Genomic DNA, 25,098 nt, shown 5'->3' with positions numbered 1-25,098 from the left:
TGATGGTGATGACCAGTCACCATTTGGCTGTATGAAACCATGTGGCTGTCACTCGGAATTTGTCTACCCTAAGGTATTTACTAAATACAGTGAAGCTTACGCATGTCCTCTGGTCAGCACATTGAAAAGAAGTCAAGAAGCTTACTCATCCAAGAAATGCAACATAATTAAACCCTCCAACTAACTCTGAGCAACCTCCTACACCCTAAATAGTCAGTTTTATGATTTTCTAAAAATAAATGGTTGTGTTTGCATTTCCCACCCCCACCGCCAATAATCCCCCTTTTTTCAGTTCACATATATACAATCGTACTAGGGATCTCCTATATATTTAATACCTTCAATGTGCCTTCTAGTTTTAACCTGTCATTTCCAGAAAAGATTAGAATTATCTAATCAATTTACGCTTAATTATTGCTTTCTAAAAGAACTTGGCTGCACGCACTGACTAATAGGCAAGGCTATCCTCTTCCTCCCGTTATTTTACCTTTCTGGGTGTTTTTGTCCCCAGACAAAAATAACTCTCAGCACCAAGGGTGAGGAAGTACTAGTTTATGCTAGTTGTGGTTGAAAAAAGATGAAAATCCAGGCAATCACATAAAATGACAAGCAGTGAGAGGAGGAGCTGTACAACATTGGGTTTAAGTCAGATTTGCTTTCCCTTAGCCCACCACTGCTCAAAGAGGCTTCTGGCTCCTGATGTATACTTAGACGCTGTAAATGGTAGAGTAGCTGTAACAGGACACTTAACAGAGGGTTTCCCTAACCAAGCAAACTATCCATGCACTCTCTTCTCCAGCAATCCTCCCTCTTGAATTAAATTAATTGGGCTTCCCTACTCCTTCAGTTTAAGGTAATCCAGGAGGTTAACTGTGGAACATAGTCCAAACAGAACGAGTCTCAGAGACCTTGCTCTCTGGCAATACATTGTGAATGGAAGAAAATAACGCAGTCTTTTCTGTTTCATGTGAGAGCACTAAAAAGGGACTTTTTGTTGCCTTTTTTGTCATTATAAAGAGTTCCAGTGCTGACACTTGGATATCTATCTTTCCCTTCATTTTTCAGCGAGAACAATCTTGACCTGCAGATTATGATTTTCTGACGCTAACATACAACTTTTGCAGCTTACATCTGACTTTCTCTTATCCATATGGGTCTAATAGGAATCACTAGGACAGACCTGTGTGATGCTGGCTCACCAAGCATCTCAGCGCACCTTCATCTGTTGTAGGTGGGTGAATCCTTGGAAATCCTGAATCTGGATTCAAATCTGCAAATATCTAAGCTGGTCAGCAAGGCTTTGAGGGGACCTACTGCAAGTGTGAGTGTATCACAGAAGCAGACTCACAGTGCATCATCCCTCTTGCTTAACCAGCCCATCAATCAGCTACTCACACCATGATGTAACCAAATACAGAGAGAAAACAAGTTGGAAGGAGAACTTAATACTTAAAAAACAATCTTCCATATTGTGCCCCCTCCCCCTTGCCCTCCCCTTTAGCAGGCAGGATTAGGCAGTGGAACAGCACACAGAGTTGACTGGAAATCTGTGTGTGCTGGCAGTAATTTATTACTATATTCATTATGCTGCATGGTTTTGCCTTTGCAACTACTGCAACCGTCTCCTTTTTGCCTTATGCAGTCTTTCTGTTTGCCTGGTTTTAAGTCTGAGGTTTTGAATCAGTTCACATCTCCTTTGTTTAAACACATCCCTCATGCCTTCAGGTGTGTTTGTTGATCCCTTGCACTGAAGCTAGGGAAAAAATATAGAGCTGGATTAACAGCCCATTGCATCACCCTCAAAGAGAGTGGGAAAGCACATCACTTCCTTGTAGCCTTTTGTCCCTGGATCCCTTCAGGTTTCTGTAGCAGCTTGGCAGACTGATTTCACTCCCATGGTCTTTTCAACCTAATGGGATTTCTGCTCATTAATCTAAAGGAACTGACAGTTTAGGAGGAAAAAATTAGGTAATAGTGTTGAATGGGCAATTATTTAAAGCTGCATTCCTTGAAATTACTTCTGATGAAGTAGCCAAAGTGCCAAGTTATCTTACTGCTGTTTGCTCTGCAGAAATCTGCATTGGATCTGACAGCAGATACATGTCACACAGAAATTACCCTGCCAGTAGATGCTTTAATTAGATTTTTCCTAAAAATATGTGATGGCTTTTGATTTGTGATCTTGAGAAAACAAAATGTTAAGTCACTGCCTCACTTAAACTATAGCTTAGTTTGATAACATCTTAGTTAGAATAGCTTGATACCGTCTTCAGGAAATCTTGTTTTAGGATAAATTTCAAATATTCCACACAGGTTTTCCACTTTTCCTTCCAGGCAGTGACAGGTACAGCAGTGGTGCTCCTGTGTTTTGCTTGTGACTCCTCTTGCTTTTTAGGGTCCAAGCGGTAGGTCTCAGGAGGATGATGTATGTCATCCTTGAGTCCCCAGGGCATAACCTAGTGGAAACTGTTCAACCCCTGTCTGAGAAAAGGAATGATAAAGCGAAGCTAGAAGAATGAACGCAACTTATTTGGTTTTGTGCAGTGTCTGAAAAGCAGAATTTATCTTAGTAAATGTAGAGGCTTCCCTCAGAGCTGGTCACAGTAAGTCCCCTTTATGGACAATGGTAAGCAAGTCAGTGCAGAAAGGGATCCTCCTGAAAGAAATGTCTGGAACAACTCACATGACTCATGTCCTCAGTGTGCCTAGTTCTCTCCACTAACTGGGGAGACAGCCTGGCCTGACCACCTCAGATACACGGATCTATACCACAGATATCTGAAACTCAGTGTGAGGAAGCAGCCTCTCATGCCAAACCCATGGATGCAACAAGATAAAGCCTTTGCACATAGCAGCTCTAGCTCCAGTGTGTATCATGCCTTTCACCTCCATGAGCTTACCGTGGATGGATACTCTGCTAACACCATACTTTGTGTTTTATAACTTCACAGCTCACTGCTCCCAGGTTGAGGCAGCAGTTTCAGCACCGTTTCTACACAGGTGAGCTTCATCCCTTTCAAAGGGAGCACTGGCTCCCTTTCGCCTCCTTGTCCCAGTCCTGCAGCACTTGCTGTGCAAGCGGCAGATTCTTTGTAGTAATACCTGAAAGCCTTTTTCAAACAAATACTGTTCTTCTGAATTAAACATTTAAGGTCCTTTTGTTGGAACAGAAAAGTAAAGATTACCCAAATTGTCTGAATGACACCATCACATGCCTCTGCGGGCCAGTATATTCAGGATTTCATCTACACACTGCACAGGGTAATAGAGTTATTACCTGAAGTGCTGTTTCAAGAAACAATTGCTTAAGCCTGCTCCATTTTATGCCAGTAAGGGTCCACCCTCAGGCTTTTGGCATATTCTCAAATCAGCCTTGAATTGGACAACCTTTGATCAGTTCCACGGAAAGCTAATGCCACATAATTGTAGGTTATGGCCAGATACTGAGGTGAGGACAAATGCAGCAATATAAGGAAGCAGATGTGAGCATGACTGGCTTATTTTGTCACTTCAGTGACAGAAGTGGAGACAAGCATCTATTGTGCAGTTACTGTAAACCTGCACTGTTTTTTCAGACGATTATAATTATAGATATGAGCTTCTTGGAAGATCAAGCACCACAACTATGGTATGTTTGTCATTTGAACACTCTGCAATACCTCACATACAAATGTATGCATCAGTTTGAATGCTTGGAGTCCATTCAAAGACATAAATGGCTGATATAATTTCATAATTTAATTTCATGATTACAACAAAATGCTCTTGTATGTAAACTTGACTCTTCCTAGTGGTTTTGCTGCAGTTGCCAGTACTGGTTGACTCAGCTCATTAGATGGTTTTCAGATTTTTAGGATTTGATGTTAGACCAAATGTGTGCACTCATCCAAATGTTAAGCACCGAAAAGCCCATCTTCAAATGCTATTTTTCACCTCTCTGCTGTAAAAAGTTGGAATCAACTCACACTGTGCCTTCTATTTCCAAAGGCTGGGTAACAGCTTGAATTCCTGACCTGTTTCATTCACAGGCAGAATTACATCTCAACACAGAAAGAGAAACTAAAAGACTGAAGGATTTCTTTTTTTATAATATCTTTTTATATTATCTCTCTACAAAAAGCTTTACTTTTTCCATAACAGTCCTTTCCACTGAAATTCAAATCAGATCATGCTAATATGAAACCCAGTATGAGTTTGCTAATGTTGTAAGAATGTGATTATTGAGAAGTCATCTACTGCAAATGTACGTATTTAGAAAATACCAATAAATGCACACGCTTCTGCAAATGTACTTCCAAGGGTTTCTGAGCTTGCAGCTCTGAATGATTCACTTCTTCCTATAAATTGTCAGTGCAGTAACCTTAGGACATCTTAGAACATGGTTCTGAAGTTAATGGATTATGGAGTAAGAAGCAAGTAGGTTATACGTTTACCATTCTCCCGGTCTGTAATAAACCTGGCTGGCCATGTTAAGTCATGTAGAGAATTATATTTCAAGATACAGGTAAGCTTTCAGAATGTGCCAGCATTAACGTGCAATCAAGAGGCATTTCACAAAAAGCTGTTTTCCCACAGCCACTTATCTTCAATTCAGCATTGCTCAGCTTAATCACTGGACTATCACCCATGTTAAGAATTACCTAGGATTTTAGTCTAAGCAGGACAGTGGATAAACAAATTTATATTGAGAACAGTCTTACAGAAAAAGGATGCAGAAGGAAAAAAAGCAATAACTTGAGTTCCTCACAGACAACACTGACAATATAATTCCTGAAGTTTGTCTTAGTTTTCAACCTTATACGGGTTCTCAATATATCATCTCAAGAGTGTTGCCATCATTTGATATGTCTTCAGGCTGAGTGAAAGTGCATGGATTATGGCAGCAGAAGCAGAGGCAGAAAAGCCAAGGCAGCGCTATCCTACACTTTTCACTGCTCGGCAGCTGCTGTCTTCTCAAGTAGAGCAGGTGAAAAATTATTTGCTCTAAACTCCATGGGAAAATTAATTCACCATCATGCCCTTTGCAGTCTTTCTCATTGAGGAAGTCCCCCCAGTGAGAAACACTGTAGAAATGGGGTGAATGCACATAGAATGGTACGGATTGGAAGGGACCTTTAAAGATCACCCAGTTCCAACCCCCTGCCACAGGCAGGGAAACCTTCCATTAGACCAGGTTGCTCCAAAGCCCATCCAACCTGGCCTGAACACTGCCGGGATGGGGCAGCCACAGCTTCTCTGGGTACCGCTTTAATTTTGCTCACTGAAGTATTAAAACAAGTACAAGGCTCCCACATGAGTGAATTCAGCCTCTGGAAAACAAACCTTTGCATCCATCTGTTCAAGCTTACCTGCACATGAAAGAAAAAAAAAAAAAAAGAAGGAAAAAAAAAAGAACCCCCCTCCAAAAAACCCAAAAAAAAAAAAAAAAAAAAAAAAACAGAAAACCAAAACACCTAACCAAAACCTAAACAAAAAAGAATAATCTTTGCAAAATTTGTTGATTTTTATTTTTCAAAGATAGGGGAAAGAGAATGAGTATTTAGACCTGTTGAGTATAAATCATAGAATCATAGAATGATTAGGGATGGAAAGGATCTTAAGGTCATCAAATTCCAACCCCTCTGCCATGGGCAGGTACACCACACACTAAACCATCTCACCCAAGGCTCTGTCCAACCTGGCCTGGAACACTGCAGCTTCCCTGGGCAACCTGCTCCAGTGCCTCACCATCCTCACAGTAAAGAACATCTTCCGATATCTAATCTGAACTTCCCCTAAGTTCGAGGGGAAGCATAAGTTTGAACCTGTTGCCTCTTGCCCTATCACTACAATCCATGATGAAGAGTTCCTCTCTGGCATCCTTGTACATCACCTTCAGATACTGGAAGTCTGCTATGAGGTCTCCATGCAGCCTTCTCTTCTCCAGGCTGAACAGCCACAACTTCCTCAGCCTGTCTTCATACGGGAGGTGCTCCAGTCCCCTGATCACCCTCATGGCCCTCCTCTGGACTTGCTCCAGCAGTTCCATGTCCTTTTTATGTTGAGGACACCAGAACTGCACACAATACTCCAGGTGAGGTCTCACAAGAGCAAAGTAGAGGGGCAGGATCACCTCTTTCAACCTGCTGGTCACTCTCCTTTTGATGCAGCCCAGGATACGGTTGGCTTTCTGGGCTGCGAGCACACACTGAAGCCGGCTCATGTTCATTTTCTCATCGACCAGCACCCCCAAGTCCTTCTCTGCAGGGCTGCTCTGAATCTCTTCTCTGCCCAACCTGTAGCTGTGCCTGGGATTGCTCCGACCCAGGTGTAGGACCTTGCACTTGTCGTGGTTGAACTTCATAAGTTTGGCATCAGCCCACCTCACAAGCGTGTCAAGGTCCCTCTGGATGGCATCCCTTCCCTCCAGTGCATCAACCGAACCACACAGCTTGGTGTCATCAGCAAACTTGCTGAGGGCGCACTCAATCCCACTGTCCATGTCAGTGACAAAGATGTTGAACAAGACCGGTCCCAACACCGATCCCTGAGGGACACCACTCGTTACTGGTCTCCAACTGGACATCGAGCCATTGACCACAACTCTTTGTGTGCGGCCATCCAGCCAGTTCTTTATCCACCGAGTGGTCCATCCATCAAATTGATGTCTCTCCAATTTAGAGACAAGGATGTTGTGAGGGATACTGTCAAACACTTTGCACAAGTCCCGGTAGAAGACAACTATTTTGCCCCTGTCCATCAGTTCTGTAGCCCTGTCATAGAAGGCCACCAATGGAAAAGTTGGCCTTGGAATGTACTGGAAGTACAATGTAATGGAAGCACTCACAGGCTGCAAAATGAGAGATTTTATTTACCCAGGCAAGAGAAAAGCAGGAAATTGCCATATTATGTCATTTTCCACTGAGGAACCTCTGGTGGACTTAATGTTTCCAGGAGGGTGTGATGTTCCTAGAAGTGAGAATTGATTTAGATTTTTCTCTCAGCATTCCAGTGTGAAAACAGAAATTGAACTTTTGCCAAATTCTGCAGGATTTTTTTTTTTTTTTTTGGTGTGTGTGTTATTATTACAGTAAGGTCATGTTCTTCTTAAAACACAACACTTTACATGCATGGAATCTCAGATGTTTGCTCCTCATTGTTGTCTGCCTCATCCCAGTATTTTACAAGTGTGCAATAATGATAGCTTCCTCTTTCATGCTGCATTTGGTACACAGGTTTCAAAGCATTTTCCAAAGAAAGGGAACTATAATTATCCATACGTTAGAGATGGAGAAACAGAAATACTGAGAGGCAAAGCAATTTGCCCAAGGTGACAGGGAAAATTAGAGGCAGAGTCAGGCTTAAATCCCGCGTCTCTTGCTTTTTGATTCCTTGCTAATCACAGCCTTGCTTGCACTTGACAGTGGTATCAAAAGCTTGCAAGAGCAACAGTAGTAGGAACCTGCTATGGGGGTTCTATGAGATGCCCCCCAGTGTGAAATTGATACAGGTCTTAAGGAATGCCCACCTGAAATCCCTCTTGGTCATGAGGGTAACAGATAAATAGTAACTGAGCTGCAAGGGACTTCCAGGGCAGTGCTGGGGAACCCTCACTGAGTCCTGGATGGGTAGATGCAGGTTGCTGAAAGGCAGAGCAATCTTCACAGTTGCTGCATGGAGGAATCATCTCTGCAAGCACTGAGGCACCATTAACCTTGCATTTCTGGGGGTGTATCTCTCAGAAATCAGGTTCACATAATTTGTACAAATCAGTAGCAATCAGAGTTGCTGTTCACAGAAGCAGAAGCCTCTGTAGACGAGATGTAGAGTTGTTTTGTCCCACAAGAAATTGTGCCTTGGGAAGACACGGTGGCAGCCCTTGCCACCTTGGTACACAGCTGAAAGATTCTTGCTCTCCCACAGTGCAGGAGTGCCTGAATTATACCGCTAGCTGTGGTTTATTTGGCTTGTAAGATTGATTTTAAATTATTTCCTGTATATTTGCAAACCCAGCAAGTCGTTTCCCTTTAAAGTGCACCAGCTGTGACATTTGTTAGGTTCTGAAATTTCAAATGAGGCGCTAAGAGACTACTCCTTTCAACAACTTTTTTTTAATGAGGGTGGGTACCTGTTGCAATGAATCAATTAAAGCTCTTCTGACACACAAGATGTGTGTTGCCAGACCTGTTTCACAGGTTTCTCAGGAGGGAGGATAACATGTGACAGCACACAGAAGCAGAGTACTGGAGAAGATCAGCCTGCATGAGTGAGCTTAGCCTTCCAAAATATATCCTTAAAGCTGTTCAAAAGACCACTGAAGACCACTGACCTCTCCAACAGACAGCACCATGGTGGAGCAAGAGATGCTGCTGTCGTGTGCTTATCCTCAGGAAAAGTGTAAGTGACGAAATATGATTTTGTATAAAAAATAAAAACAGGACACTGGGAAGGAAATTAAAGAAATGATCTAGCTAGTATAATTGAAAAGACAGAAGGAGTAGAGTGGAAATGCTAAAATAAGGAAATAAGGAAGTCATTAACTTTATATTGTAGGCATGCAATTGAAATATGATTAGTGTACTTACAAGTGAAAGAAAGGATGCTTGTATGAAGAAGTCTGATATAAAAGCATCTTATAGAAACTTGCTTTAATCTTTGACTTTCCACTTGTATTTGAAAAGCACTGTGGTGTGGGGTTGCTTGTCTGGTGGAGAATGTGAACAATGGCCTTTGATTTAGTAACTTGAGTGGCAGACTGGTAGACTGGAGTGCTGTGAAAGCATTTTCTGGGAAGACATAGTATGGTTAAAAGCAATGCCTTTTTTCGTTGCTGTTGACAATGCAAAGCATCTTTTTTCCTAAGGCATCAGCAAGCTTTCTAATATTTTTCCCAAATGTCAGCTGAGTGTTACAGTACAGTACCGCTGTTCCCAAACCCATCCCTCTTTCTCCAAAGAAAGCTGTCACAGAACTTCTTAGCTAACCAGAAATTTTATTTGTATTACTAGAAAATATAACACAGGCAAGAAAAAAACCAAAACAAAACCTGTACATGCTGGCTTTTAAAATTATTAGGAATGTTTTAAAAGACTTCTGAAAGCACCAAGTCAGATTTCCAGTATGCCAAGGATGGGTATGACAGGTAGAAATGCCGCTGTCTATAATAAAATCAGGTAACTAAGTCTGGACTGGACTTGTCTGAACAAAATAATTAGGCAAAGTTAGAAATGGAACTAGTATGTCCTGAAGCCACTTCAGTACGCTGCCAGAACAAAGTTCTGTGCAGAAAAGAAAGCTTCTTACTTTAAACTCAAGAAACTTTCCTTTTTGAATGGCCTGGCTCATTTTGGCAGCTGCACGAGGGTACCATTTAAATTTTACTTCAGATAGAAAGATTGTATTTGTTGTGAATGTAAAAATGTCACTTTGCATGCGGCTTTGTGTTGGTTATCAAGAGCAGAATAGGACAGGGATGTCAGCAAAGATGCAGTTTACCCGCGGAGAGATGTTTTCTATTATGTCTTGTTTTCTACTCCCTACAAAGTCCCACGCGCAAAAAGTGACAGTTAAAAATCTTCTTTGCATACAGTGTCCTGCTGAGCTGACTAACAAGCCAGCCTGCTTGTAACCAAGTGATAGAGTTTAAAGGAAATCTGGAGTTGTAATATCTGTGCTATGAAAAAAAAACACAATGATGTTTTCCTTTCTGCTGCCCCATGTCTTATTAAAGGTTTTTAGAAAGCAGGATGACAATAACTGATTTTTAGCTTTGCTGTAACCTAAGCAATATAAATGAGCATTTTTCTCTTTTATGGACTAATTTCCTTTTTGGGTTTTTTCTCTTGTTTACTTTAATGCTAAAAAAAGACCTCAAGTCATACTGGGTTAAATCATTCAATTGCCTTTTATGGAAGACATAAAAGGTAACTGGAGCTCTTAAACTGCTCAGGTTTGTATATGAAATACAACTTCATAGAGTGTGTTACTGATTTTGTATGTGTGTAAGACAGAAAGGGAGATTCCTCAATCTCAGTTTGACCCCAGATTTTGCAGAAATGGGCCATGCACTGTACAGGCTGAAAAATTTGCACAGGGAAATCAAGTGAAGCCCGGAGGAAATAAACCCATAGGAGTAAGGAATTAAGGTAATACCTCAGGATGGACAATCAGGACCCTCTAATTACATCTGGTGGCATGAATCAGAAGTGACACCCCCCACCATCCAAAGCCAGTCAAGGTACCCCCATGGGCTGAAGAAATGACAATGTGGAGGATCAGCCTTGTATTTACCGTATTAAGCATTTGCCAGGAACAAGTAATGCATGCAACTGATGTGTTAAAAAGAAAAATTGAGCACTGAATGGGCCCATTCTAGGTGTAAAGAGTCAAATTGTGCCTCAGCAGGCAATGCATTTCACCTCAAAGCTAAGTGCTTTCTTGGGCTGGTCCAAAAGGTCAACCTGCTGCATGTTTTACCTTATAAATAAAAACTAAAGTCTTTTAAGAAATCTTTTCTGCTAAGCATAATGAGCATGGTACATCTTTGTGAGTCTGCAGCTACTTGTTTGGGGCTGTTGGCTTTGTATCTGTTGCTACGTGAAGTCAACAAGTATCTCAAAATTTCATAGTTGAACCTATAGGCTAGCTGTTCGTGACAATGAATTTCCATGTGTCTTCTGTTTAATGTCAGTTGTTTCCCTAAATATCTTTCAAGGTAAAAAAAGACATTCATGTTTGGGGAATTTTTTTTCCCTCCAAGACACACCAGGATGGTTACAGCATAGAAAAATTAGCCCATAGTTAGTCATAGGACATATTTTCCATAGGTTCATGACAGTCTAATGTTTTAGTTCCAAGGTATTCACTCCACAAGTGAATACTACTCTTTCCTTGTGAATATTAGGTGTGATTTTCTGTGGTCTGTCACTCTGTTCCACCAAGCAGCTGGGGCAAACTGCGGATTAGTAACTACTGGTGTCAGGCATCCCTCCAGGAGATTTGACAAGACCAGGAAAGTAAAATGTCCTGAAACAGCAGCATAGAGGTTAAGATTCCATCATCTCTTGCTGCTGTTGTGTTTTGGAGCTGTTTTTTCTGTCTCAAAAACTATAATTATCAAAACAACGTTGTGGGAGGTGTACATAGAGCATACAAGCATGGCTACCTAGCTAGGCTCAATATACCGCCTTCCTCATCAATCTTTCTGAAGCCATTCCAAAAGACACTCTTAGCAGAGACAGTTTTCAAAGGAAAATATACAAAATTAGCCATTACAATGGATTTTACTCCTCTTAGAATGCAAAATCTATGCAATAAATGCAATTTATTCTGGAACAGTGGTAAACGGACTTCTGAACTATGTGGCATAGTCCTAGATATTCCTAAATAGCTGCTTGCAAATTTAAATTTCAAAAGAAAATAATAGAAGCTATATTTTTGCACTTCTAGCTCTGTGTTATTGTTTATTTTAATAAATAATTAATTTAATAAATAATTAATTCATTATTATTTATTATTTTAATAATTTTTCATAATTTTTCATGTATTTTGAATATAATCTGTTAGTCTGCTCCTCTTGGCAGTACTTCTATATTCCCAGAGCCCAGATATGTATTTTTTTTATATAAGCCTAGAAAAGCATATGACAAAAGTCCATTAGTGTCAACCACTAAGGTTTTATTTGTTTGGTTTTTTTTATGGTTATGTTTTCCCAGCCATGAAATGTCAAGCATACACTTTCAGGATGGCTTAATTAGATTTCAGATTTGAGAAAACATTCTAAAATTAATATAATTCATTCTCACTGCTGAAGAGCAGCACTGTGGTATTACGTGAGTGCCGATGGGAAAATGTGGTAGGTCTCTATTCTCTATGTGTCTTGAGGAGACAAAAATGTGGTGACTGTAGGAGGAGTCTTTAAAGTCCTTCTCTGGAATATTTCCCCAGCCATTTGCTCATCCTCTGCCTCATTTCTCTATTTTCAAATATAAAGTCTTTTATTTTAGTACATCAGAATGCATTTTTTTAGACTTTGACCATTTAAACAAATGATCACCCTCAAAGCAGGACTGATTCCCTATTACCAACCTCACTTATTTTTTGAACCACCTACCAAATTTGCCAGTAAAGATATCAGATTGTTTGTTTGTTTGTTTAGATTGTGGATTGACATATTAAAACATGTCAGGATAAGAACTGGTCCCAGGTGGACCACAAGAAGAACAACCCCAGCTATGTCCTTGTGAAGATCTACCAGAGGTTCAGTTCTTAATCAATCTAATGCATACCCTATAAGTTCCAGTAAGTGCACATTTTAAATCAAAATGTCATGTGGTGTTAAATTGCTTGCCTTGGAGAAATCAAAATATACTGTCCCAATACAGCTCCTGTTCATGAACAGGGCTGTCATGTTGTCAAAACAAAAGACTTATTTAAGAAAGTCTGTTTTCCAGGGAACTGTGCTGCCTGACTGTCAGCTTTTTTGGTTCTGATTTTTTGATATCTTGCCAAATTAACACATCAGTGTATGTCAAGCCAATCTGTAGCTGTAGTCAACTAATAGAAAATGATCTCTATATCATTCCTTACATTCTGAAGATCAGATATGTCTAAAAGAAAGGAAAACAAAGTGAAAACAAGCCAAAAGTAATACGCATAAGTCTTCATATGCTCTTCATCTCAGTACCACGTTGCAGGATTATTTCCATGCGTATTTCTCTGTGTTGACTTATCTCTGGAAGAAGCGCTTATGCAATGCAAGGGTGGAGCCCAGGTAGAAATATAAGATAGATATTTGTACCAGTCAAATGATACCGAGAAATGTATTTGGGGAAACAGCTTAAGTTATGCTCACTCTGAATAGCTGGGCCATTATAGTTCTCTTTAAAAAAAGCTCTTAAAAGTGGGTATAACCAGTGCTGTCTACTTGTTTTGCACACAGATGATCTTAGTTGTCCCATAAATGTGCCAGGCTCAGCAGGAAAAGGAGCTGGAGCAAACACCCAAGTTCTGCAGGCTCCTCTGGGGCCTGGCAGCTGCATAAAGGTTGCTCATGAACCCGGAGGATGCAGGGACTTTGCCCACACGGCATCCTTGTTTCGCTGTTTCTGCTGCTGTGGTAACGTGGGTGGGAAGGCTACCAGCAGCTGGAGGTGTTCAGCTCCTCATGCAGGATGATGAGCTCTGAGGGACAGTGGGCAGCTGGCCTAGGCTGTCTTTGCAAGGAAGGGAAATGAAATCGAGGAAGAAAACAGAAGAAATGGACTTGAAATATGGTTGCAGTACTGCTCAGCATACACTTTGCATCTCAAAGGTACACACACATACGGTCCACTGAGCCCCTGGGTCTGGAAAGATTTCTAAGTCTTTGGAGAGTTTTTCTTTATCACCTCTGTGAGGTTTCTGCTGTGCTGGATTTCCAAGGGATAGAGACTCTACTGCATTGGCCATAGAGTTCTTGGTAGGGGTGGGTCTCCTTACTTGCATTTATCCTCACCATTTGATAGTATGGCCTTGCCTCTAAAGAAATAAAAACCCAACCCAATTCTGCTATTATATTTTTGGCCCAGTTATGCCATCCATTACCATGGAGTCAAAGTTGTAATGGGACAACTGACAGCAAAACTTTGCATGGTGTTTCCTTTCAGACTGACAGTTTATCTTGGAACACTGCAGTCTGCAGGGGGCTCTAGCCCTTGTTCATAGGAAAAGGAGCTGGGTGTCAAATCCATACAAGATTTTCTGACCTAGGACTTGACCCAAATAGGCTTTTAAGACCAAAATAAAAAAAAAAAAAAAAAAAGGTGGTGATTAAGTTCAGGGACTTACTTGCTCTTAGGTTTACCAGAAGCTTGAGCTGTACTTCTGTGCATGTCCTGAGTTGCCCCAGTCTTGGTGGAGTTGGGTGAGCAATTGAAGGCTTGCTTTGTACCTATCCCTAACCAAGCATACTGTGGGACAGTCAGTCCCACGAGTGTCCTCAGAGCATGCTCAGCTTTCAGGGATCTATTTCTTACTTTATCACATACAGTGGCTGTTGCAGTCTGCAACTAAAATGCAAAATTGCTCTCCTCTGCCCAAGCACTGCACAGTAGCCTGATTATTTACTTAGAGGACTTAGAAGTTTTCATTCCCTATTCAAACAGGGAATATTCAAATATATTTGGACCCAAACATATGTTGTTTCAAATCTATTATGTCTCTTGAGAGAAAGCCTGGCCAGCAGGAGTGAGGATAATCTGGCAATGGGCAGTGTCACCAGCCTGGTTGTGGTTACAACACTCACTCCAAGCAAAGCTGGACAGGAATGAGTTTTAGTTCCCCTCTTGGGCCCCTTTTTCTTGCAGTTCACATATAACCACCACTGGTTAACACAAAGGTAGACAAGGGCCAGAAACATGGTTGCCCTCATGCCAGGTGAGTGTCCTGAGCATGAGGAAACATGACTTGGTTGCTTAATATGCTGTTTCTCTTTATGGACTAATGAATCTTGAATTGTTTTCTGCACAGTTGCAGCTGGAGGATGAGAAGCATATCCCTCCAGCCCACTCATACTGACCTACTTTAGAGATGCTAATTGCATAATCTCAGCGGAATGGGGGAGTTGCAGCCCCCCTCCCACGCACTGTGCAGCCAAAGCAGGAACTAAGCTTAGGACATCCCCTTCCCAGGTTACGGCTTTAGCAGATGGGCATTAAATCAATGTGTGGCAATCCTGGCAAAGGAGGAACGTTAAAAAGCATTAAGTCCTGTTGAATTCTCTGAAAGGAAACAGAAAAAAAAAGGGGGGGGGAACCCCCAATATTTTGGAATATATTTATAATATATTTTTGGAATATAGGATCATGATTGAATGTAAGTATCTCCTTGCAGGTCTGCCAGGTGGGTTTTAAGGTTCCTCTCCCCACCCAGTCAGCTTTATTGGTTAGGTCTAAGCAGGTACATGCAAAGCTGCTTGGGGTTGTTATTGCAAGCACCTAACACTCTCTTTGTGCGCTTTATAGATCTATTGCTCAGGATTCAGGCTCTGCTCAAAGGCCTGAGATCTTAAATATGGGGTATTACACCAACTTACGCTGAGTCACCTAAGCCCTTTATTGAATCTGGCCCCAGTGCATTTTTCAGGCTTATTTGCAGAGCACCAGTTATTATTACCAGCAGTAACTGGGTTAATAACAGGGCCTCCAAGAGAGAAAGCAATTTGTAACACCTGTGATGCTTTGACTGAAACATGTTCATTATCCATGTTCCCAGTTATGTAATAAGCAGAACAATAAAATAGGGAATGAAAAAAAGGAATTCTCTTTGCAGAAATCTCTGCGGTGCCTCCCGCCTGTATATAGCCACTGTATCCTGTTTGCTTAGTACTTGCACAGTTACAGTTGCCTGGAGCATCCTCAGCAAAATGCCCCTTGTGTATCTAGGCATGGATTAAAAAAAATAAATACAGCAAATGCCAAAAAATAATAATAAAAAATCCCTAGACATTTATCTTCACTGTGGACAGACAGTTGTTATTGCACACTTGAAGCCTGACAGATGTGGTTTGCTGGTGAGTGGGTGAGAAAAAAGCAGTATCTTAATTCATGTTGGGAGGAGGCTTTACTTCTTCAGCTAGAAAGAATAAGGTCTGAAAACATTCAAAGTTTTTCTTAGCAGCTCCATACACAACATATGGACCTTCCTGAGCTTTTGACCATTCCCATTGTGGGACTCTGCCAAATGCAAGTTAAACAAAAGTTACCCTTACAAAAATATTTAGGAAGCCATGTTTTAGAAGTGAGTGCACATGTTGGCTGTGACTCAGAGCACACCCACACACTGGGTAGACAGATTAGCATCTAAACCACTAGGCAAGTTCCAATTCTTGCTCAGAAGGTCAAAAAAGCCTGGGAAATGGCCATTGCTCCCTTTCTCCTCAGCACAATCATTTTTTTTCCAGATTACAAAGTCATTTTGGATGGCACAGCAGCAGTGAAGTCAACTGATTTATTGTCATAAACAATTGTGTTCCAAGTTGAACCAATTCTGTCATTTCTGGACAAAAGAATAAAGAGGAGATTAAAAAAAAAAAATCAAAACCCAATGCACCAAACCCCAAACCTTTTCCTTTGAATTTGTTTCTTTTAATGTTTGTTTCTGTTCCACAGAAACCACTGGGATCTGTAAAATGTTTACTAGGGAGGCACATATTAGACAGAAGAAGAGATAAAAGCCACAAACCTCCTTGATAATGTTTGTTTTGTGCATAACCAGAGAAGGTCAAATCTGATGCTGTTTGCTCTTTTTATTTTTATTTGGTGTTGTATTATCAGAACAGAACAGCTCAAAAGACCAAGACTGCCATATGCATTTCACTTAGCTTCCATATACAGTAGGTGGCCTGTTTCCAAGCCACCCAGGAATAACGACCCTGCAGCTCTTCAGGTGTTGCCAGGAAGGTAACAAATACCCACCCCCTCTGCTCTCCTTCCCACACTAAGACGACACAGTGATACAGTTTGGTGTAGAGCTAATAGCACCAGGAGCCTTTATTAGGCCAAAATTAAGTCATCTTGAAGTCTGAGGTACCTCCTATCCAGAAAGAAAGAAAAAAAAGTTATCAACCAAAAAACTTCATACTAATGCATGTTTTATGGGTTGTTACTAAAAAGGGTTTGGTATAGCACTGGAAGTCTGTGGGTTGTCCTGAAACCCTAGGTTCAGCCTTTTCTAGAAACCTCAGATATTTATGCAATGTAACCCATGAATATTTGTGAGATCAAAACAAAGGAAAAAAGCTCAAAGCTTCTAGAGGTGACAAAAGTATATAAACAAGACAGAGGCAGAAACAAAGTCAGGATAAAAAACAATTTCAAGATTTCTAATAATGGTATCTAACAAAGAAAGCTTGCTAATTAGGCAATATATGACATTAAGTATTTTAAGTTAGCTGCAAGGGGTTTTGTCTGTGCTTTATTCAGTACTCTCACTGTCATGGTCCAGATAATGAGGGAGGCAGATAACATACAGTGAGCATGGAGACTGACAGCAGGGTCTGAGCAGAAGAAACACTTTTTCATTTTTCTTTTTAATGATAATGGAGGAAAAGGGTCAGAAAATCACAATGATGTGAATTTCAGTAATACAGAAACAGCCTAGAGCTATATTCACTGCTGCAGACTTGCTGTGGAAGAAATACAACAGATCTACAAGATGCAGGGCTATTATTAATATTGCAGCTGTAGGGGTGAAGCAGAGCTTAGTTAAATCTTTATGAATACCTAATCCCTTGCAAAACCATGGGTGGAAATACTAACTCACCTTGCTGGCTTGTGGTTTGGATTTCTCTTCCCCCATTCTGGCTTTTCATTGAATTGCCTGTTGATCTCTGTGCTTCAGAGACAAATGGACTTAAAATCCCCTTGGAGAATCCTCTGCCAATATTAAAACCAGCAGGAATGAGAGAGAGAAAAAGTAAATGGCAAGGACGAGATGGTTTTTCTACATTTATTCCTCCCGCTGGTGCTGTGTCAGAGGCAGTCCAAGACTTAGACTGCAGCTCTCACTTCATTCACATTTAAGGCAAACATCTACAGAAGTGTCTAGAAACAGTGCTTGGTTAAACCTGCTTTTCTTCTGCATTTGCAGAGCCATTTCAACAAGCTAGCTCTTGTTCCCTCTTCCAGAGTAACCATCACGTATTTAACAAGGAGGGTGCTCCTGGCAAAAAGTTTTTTCTTATGCGGATTATGCTTTTGCAAGATGAAATGTCGAAGAATCTGTACGATTAATCTTTTAAACTTTTCCTGTTAATAAATACAGAATTCTTTCTGACTTCAGAAATGTTTTACATTAACCCTTTTCCTTTAACATTGAGTGGAACTTTTAAAGTTTATGATAATTATTTTAGAGATTTTTTCCTATCTGGATTTTGCCTTTATATTAAAAAAAGACCAAACAAAAAACCCCACCAAAACCATTAAGAATCTTTTTCATTTTTATTCAGTTTTATCTATTAAACAAATAAGGGCAGGTCCTTTCCTCCCATCAGTCCTGCAGGATGGAGCCATGCAATCTTCCTGCAAGTAGTTAACGCTCAGAGAAAGCAATATAGGGCAATTGTTTTATGCTTCATTAAAGAGAAATTACCTAGGAAACAAAAAAGTGCATTTCTGTAGGAGGTGCTGTGCTATCCATGGGGATCATCCTTGGGAGCAGTGGCATTCCCCAGGGGTGCAGGGTGACATCTGTTGTGGTTTTGACACAGGAAAGGATGGCAGCGCCTGTGTCCCTGTTTTGTAACCACCTCAGATGACAGGAAACTATTGGCCATTAAGTCTGTTTTAATAGCTAGTAGTCACAGCTTCTATGGCTTGAAAAGCCTATGGAAACTGTGGTTCTGCTCTACCCTTTCATATTTTGCCTGTGGCATTTGTTCATATGCTGTGGGAGGGCTCAGGCAAGCTGTCTTCCTTTCTTCCACACCTTGGTATCATTGTTTGCTGGTTTTTAACCTGCTTCCTTGTTAGCTTTTATCCTTTGCAATATCAGCTTGCCCTCACAGTCAATCAGAGAGGGCCCTGCTCTAAGCCATGGGAGAAGACCTGGTATGGGGGGGCTGGTGGCCAATTGTCTAGACACCTCCCCTTCTCCTAGAAAGGCTGGAATGAAGGGATGCATGGGATCTAGAGGGGTGGCTTCCACGAGAAGCTGCTGGAAGCTTCCCCTGTGTCTGACAGAGCCAATGCCAGCCAGCTCCAAGACAGACCCATCACTGGGCAAGGCCAAGCCCATCAGCAATGGTGGTAGCACCTCTGGGGTAACATAGTCAAGAAAGAGACAAGTTATTGCACAACAGTAGAACTGCAGCCAGAGAGTGAGACTATGTGAGAGAGGCAGCTCTGCAGACACTAAGGTCAGTGCAGAAGGAGGGGAGGAGGTACTCCAGGCACAGAGAAGAGATTCCCCTGCAGCCCGTCATGCAGACCATGGTGGGGCAGGCTGTGCCCTTGCAGCCCATGGAGGTCCATGGTGCAGCAGATATCCACCTGCAGCCCACGGAGGACCCCATGCTGGAGCAGGGGAAACCAAAGGAGGACAAGTTTGTGGAACACTGTCTTTTCTGGGAAGGACCCCATACTGAAGCAGGGGAAGAGTGTGAGAAGGAACGAGTGGTAGAGACAAATCCCATTCCCCATACTTCTGTGCTGCTCAGGGTGAGGAGGTAGAGAAAAACTGAGAGTGACTATCCATCAGAAAACCCACTGCTATGTATCAGTCAGCTTCTGGTATTCACAGCTAAAGTGCCCTGGCCAACAGAGAAGAAAGGTGAGCAGGTTTCTCCCCAAGCATCTTCTCAAGTGAGAAGCTTCCTCTTCTTTTGCAGCTCAAGCTTGCCTGCCCCACATGTCAGCCCATGGAAAGGCGTTCCTTGGGAGCAAAGTGAGGCTACCAAATCTATCCCTTTGGCCAGACTTGACCCGAGAGAAAACTTGTGGAGAGCTGTAAGTTGCTATGTCACAGGCATGTCAGGAAAGAGTGGAAGAAAGTAAAGGCTCTTGATGGCAGAGTGGAGTGGACAACTGTTTCCAGAGTCCAGATTAATTGAATATCACTGTAGTTTGATTTGCTGCTATTTGTTTTTCTCTGCTGTATAAAGCTGCAGTAGCAACTACCAGACAGAAATACTCTCTGCTCTTGCTGGGAATATATAATATACACGTGTAGAGTGAAATGTTATTTTTCAGCTCTACAGAAAGCAAGAAACAGCCAAGTAGCCAAAATAAAAAAGTAGCCAGAATGAATAAGTGGTTTAGCAATCTGAAGTGTACACTTGTTATCACTGGAGCACGCAATTTTCTTAAGTGTATTTGATTCCATTAAGTTGGACCTGATGACACATTTAATGCGGTGGTTTTTTGCACAATAACTTTTATTGCTATTCTGGTATTACTGCTCGAATTTTTAAGGAAGCCAATGAACCTTTATTCATGAGATTAATTTCTCTGAAGTATTTTGTCAATTCTAGGAAATGAACAAAAAGTTATTATATCAAAGAAATACAATATGTATCTGAGAGCTGAAGAAGAGCATATTAGCAATAATCAAGTTCATGCTTATTATCTTCACAGCCCCACAGGTGTGCATGGTGCTTTGTGGGCAAATATAATGACGAGCCTGTGCTTTTTTCCACTAGGCAACAATCTATCAGGTGACTCATTCTGTCAGCTTGATTTTATAGGCTCAGATAATCTAATATTGAAAACCTGGAAAGATGCACCGGACTAGTTACTGTGATGAGTAAGCAAACAGCGCACACCACATGCTGTCAGCAAAAAGGCAGGGCTGTGTTTTAATATCAGGTACACAGTTTGGTATTTTTATACCATCTATTTTTTAAAGGTAGCCACCGTGCTTTTTACTAGATTAAATTTTGCTTAACTAGGGAGGAAAATGGATCTGGCAAGCATTGTTTGAATCAAGTACGTCCCTATATCCACTGAGAAACGTCAGCACTGTAACCAAGTTCTTGTAAATTCTCCCCATAGCCATAATCCTTTCCTAAACTGGGCGTAGGTGTTTACAAAACATGAGAGTTGATTCCTAACAGAGTGATAAGGAAATGAAAGAAAGCTAAAAACTGACAGCAGAGTGCATCTACTTGACAAGTTCTGTGAGCTTGAAGGAAAGACAGCTATCAAATTGGATTTGATACACCAGCTTCTTCAGAAAGATGCTTGCATCTTTTCTACTTTTCCTACTTTTCTGCACAAAAAATATCTGCTGTGTTGTGTCAGATAAAATGAGTTAAACAGAAATCTGATTCATGAAACTGGAATCTTGAGAGGATGAGCTTCCTGGCAAAAGGGACTCCTCTCCTCCCTGGTCGGATTAACACAGACGATTCTTCTGGGAAGGAATACTTAATAAATAACATAATAAATAACACACTATGGCTTATAGAGATGCAAAGGTGTAGTGGATGTTACCATGGTGCCCTGGGCACAGAAGCAGTGCAGCCTGCATGTGTTAAGTGAAACAGGGCAGTTCCTAGCCCAGCATTTCACATGACTCTGTGTACACAGAAAAATTGCCTTTATAAGGACATGGCAAATTCCTTCCTTGCTTTTTGTGCCACTGGATGTGTCTACTGTCTCCAAGTGGGGTGTAGCGATTTTCCTGAGTCTGAGCCACAAGACATCTGCTGGAGAACTAAAGGGAGGAGAATTTCTGCGCGTAATTGGTGGTGACGGATGAAAACAGCTTCTCCAGTGCTGTGGGCTCTTTGCCATGGGAAGGGGCCAGGCCAGGCAGGCAGCTGGGTCCCAGCCCAGCTCAGCAATACCACCTTCAAAACATCATGTGCTAGCTTCCTTCTTTGTATCTCCCGGGTTTCACCCCCATGCCATGGCAAACCTGCTGTCAGCCACGGGCTCTACCATCTCACAGTAGAGAAACTCAGGGAAACCCCTCATGTAGCCCTCCATATGCAGGCTGACCAGCTCACAGGTTGGGCTTTCCCTCCGGGTCTTTGCAAAGACAGGGCCAGGATGCTGGCTCTGTGCTGGCTTTAGAAAAGCTCTGATAATGTCTGGTATCTCTGGAAACAGTCCTGGAGAATTTCTTTGTCATCTTCAACAAAACACCTGTAGACCATGAGTCATAGCATCACAGAATGGTTTGGGTGGAAAGGAACCTTTAAAGATTGTCTAGTTCCAACACCCTACCATAGTCAGGGACACCTTCTACTAGACCAGGTTGCTCAAAGCCCCACTAACCTGGTCCTGAGCACTTGCAGGAATGGGGCACCCACAGCTTCTCTGGGCAACGTGTTACAGTGTCTCACCACCTTCATAGTGAAGAATTTCTTCCTAATACCTAATCTAAATCTATAGACATGTGACATCACAAGGAATCACAGGTCTTCTGTGTAATCCATTGTCAACCAGTGAGCATAAAATGCACTAAGCTGCATAGTTTTTTTGAAGTTATAAGCTTAGCTAAAACAGCTGATTTTTAAAAACAGATGACATGGAATTGTTTGTACAGTGGTTACACTTCAGAAATGGATTAGCAGCTTTTAAAAGAAAATCCACTGTGACTGCAAAATATATAGAAAATAATAAGAAAGAACAGATAAAGCAAACAGAAAGTAAAGGCAAAAGATGCTACTTTCATTTTCTGGTAGGGTGCCAGTTTGCAATTACTAGGTATTAGCAAGGTGAAAGGTGTGAATTACAACGACAAAAGAGTCATTAAGCCAAATTTCGACAAATATCTTTAAACTCTGCCTTGTTTCTGATGTAATATAATCTCATTTTAGATCTATGTTTATGTTTAAAGAGTGAATTAACCCACTTGGTAATTGCAGGCTTGTTTATCCTGCTTTTGCTTACTATAGGAGAACAGTGTCACAGGGCAGTTGCTACAGAGCACTTGGTACACCCTAGTTGTTTATGTTGGTTTGTGCAGGCAATCACACTGTCACTTGGCTTTTTACTGCCCCTAAAATCATAATCACAGAATGGTTATGGTTGGAAGGAGCCAACCCCCCTGCCATGGGCAGGGACAGCCTTCACTAGACCAGATTGCTCCAAGCCCCGTCCGAACTGGCTGTAAACACTGTCAGGGATGGGGCAGCCACAGCTTCTCTGGACAACTTGTTCCAGTGTCTCACCACCCTCAGAGTAAAGAACTTCTTCCTTATATCTAACTAAATCCTTTCAGCTTAAAGCCATTCCCCCTTGCCCTTTCACTACTTGTTTTTAAAAAAAACCCTCCCCAGCTTCCTTGTCAGCCCCCTTTCTGTACCAGGAGGCTGCTCTAAGGTCTGTATCACAATAACTAGCAAAGTATCACACTTGGGCAGCAAACCTGCACAAGAACCACTTATAGAGCAGAGTTTTGTTTTGAAGAGAAAATAGTAGGGTGGGACAAAAGGCTGCTCAAAAAAAAAAAAAAAAAAAAAAAATGTTTGTTTTCTGTATCAATGATTTTAAGAACTGCTTTTTTAATTTATTTTCTTCTAAAATGTCATTTGGCTTACCACCATGTTTCCCTCAGGCTTGTGGTCCAACCTGTGCTTTCTTTAATTGCTCCTTTTAACTTGTGATCTTTACTGATCCTCTGCCTTGGGCTGTATGACCACCTAGTGCAACCCCCATTCCTAGCAAGATGCCGGTATTGCCATACCTTCTCTGTCCAGTTCACAGAAAAGCTCAGCTGCATTTGAAGGTTTAAGGTTATTTCTGTGGAACACAGTGTTAGTGATTTAATAATAACCTGCCAACAGCTTTTTCAAAACATTACTGATTCTTCTGCTCATATTCACATTAAATTATAGCAAAGGATGAAACAGGTCCACTTCCCTACCTCTGAATATTTGCTTGAAAACACGCATATGTCCTTTCAACCTAGATCCCTATTATTGGCTGGAAGCAACCTGCTATGTGATGGCCAGGCTTTTTCTTCAGTTCCAGGATCTGCCTTATTGTACTCGAAATTTCTCAGTAATACTCACAGATCACCTCAGTCTCTGTAGATTTCTAGATCCAGAATGAAGCAATAGTTGGGATCATCCTTATTTTTTTCCTTTTATTTTTCTTTTTATTTTTTCACTATGTTGAGTGTGGGAAGACAACATCCTTTTAGACCATTCCCAGCTGAAGGTAATTTCTCAATATTTGGCTTCCCTATTTCTTCAGAGCCTTCTCCTTGCCTCTATTTTGCTGTTTCTTGTTTCTTTAAAACTTTTGCTTTAACCCTATGCATTCACCCAGCAGGCCATCATGCAGACAGCCTGAACTCCCCAACAATGGTAACAAGCTGCTCTGTCAGTGGTGGGACTGTAATGAGAAACTGGCACAGATTCTTCCACATTTAGTAAGATATATATTTGTTTTTCTGTCCTTAATGGTGTATTAATAGCATTTCTTTTCCAACCTTACCAGCCTGCTTTCCTGAGATTGTAAAGATTACGGAACTTTCTGATCGAAACTAGGCTCAAAGCCTTTTGGGGGTGTAGGAAGAGAGGAGGAGGACAGGCAAGCAGAGAAGCAGACTGAGAACATGGTAATGTAATCCTTATTTCCTTAGGACACCAGACCAAATCATATCATAGATAACTTTCTCCTCCTCCACAGTATTCCAAAATAAAAATAGAGTGAATCTGAATAAAATACCAAAATTTGAGTTTGTTGAAGGGAAAAATTCTAATGAGTCCAAAACTAGTGATTTGGAACTGACTTTTGGAGAACTTGGAAACATTGCAGCCTTCTATTCTTAAGTAAAATAAAATTTGAGAACCCTCTCCAAAGCCATGCAGCCTTCTATGGGGGAAAAAAACAAAACAAAACAAACACAAAACCCACTTGCTACTTTTGCTTTTTTCCTCTTCTAATCCCTGCTAAGTACATAAAGGAATCAGTTTCATACATCAAGTATGTCAGCTCAGAAGATAAGCATTTTTAGTTGTTGTACCAAACCACTAATTGCTCCTACAAATTCCCAACATCTGAACAAAGGCAGGTCTATCAGTTTTTTTTTCTTTTCACTTCATCTCAAACCTCTTGCCTAATTTCTTATCCACTGGCCAACATTCAAGAAAGCACTTAGATGAAAGCAGGGAAATTCAAAATCTTTAGCTTATTTAAGTAAAAGGATCAAGTCCCTTTTTTCTGATTATCATGCAAAGACTGTAGGTGTTCCTGTTCATCCATGTTTCCAATGCAAAAATGTTCTGGGTGTTGCTTTTTCTAATCAACAATGCAATTCTGCTGTTAAGAACAGAGAGCTCCACAACTTTCCCAAGCAGGTGATGGTACCACTGTTTGGGGTTTGTTTTATCATTTTTTTTTTCTTCTTTCCAATTTGGACTTCAGTTGAAGCTGATTAAAATGGAAATTTCTATGTTTACTAGAATACAAACAGTCTGAAAAAGAACAAATATTTCACTGTAAAGGGAAAAAACCCCAGTGTTTCAAAATCTTTCACAGTAGAAGAAAAAAATGTTCTGAAACCAACCAAAACTTATTGTTTATGAATGAAATTGAGCTTGAAAAGTCCACTTTCCATTGCTTCCATATGGCTTTTAAGAGCCAGTGACAGGAGGCACCAGTTGTGAGACAGAAGTCTAAAACT

The sequence above is a fragment of the Lathamus discolor genome, chromosome 2 (genome assembly GCF_037157495.1).
Source record: "Lathamus discolor isolate bLatDis1 chromosome 2, bLatDis1.hap1, whole genome shotgun sequence".
NCBI classification, from domain to species: domain Eukaryota; kingdom Metazoa; phylum Chordata; class Aves; order Psittaciformes; family Psittacidae; genus Lathamus; species Lathamus discolor.
This window is presented reverse-complemented; position numbering follows the sequence as displayed.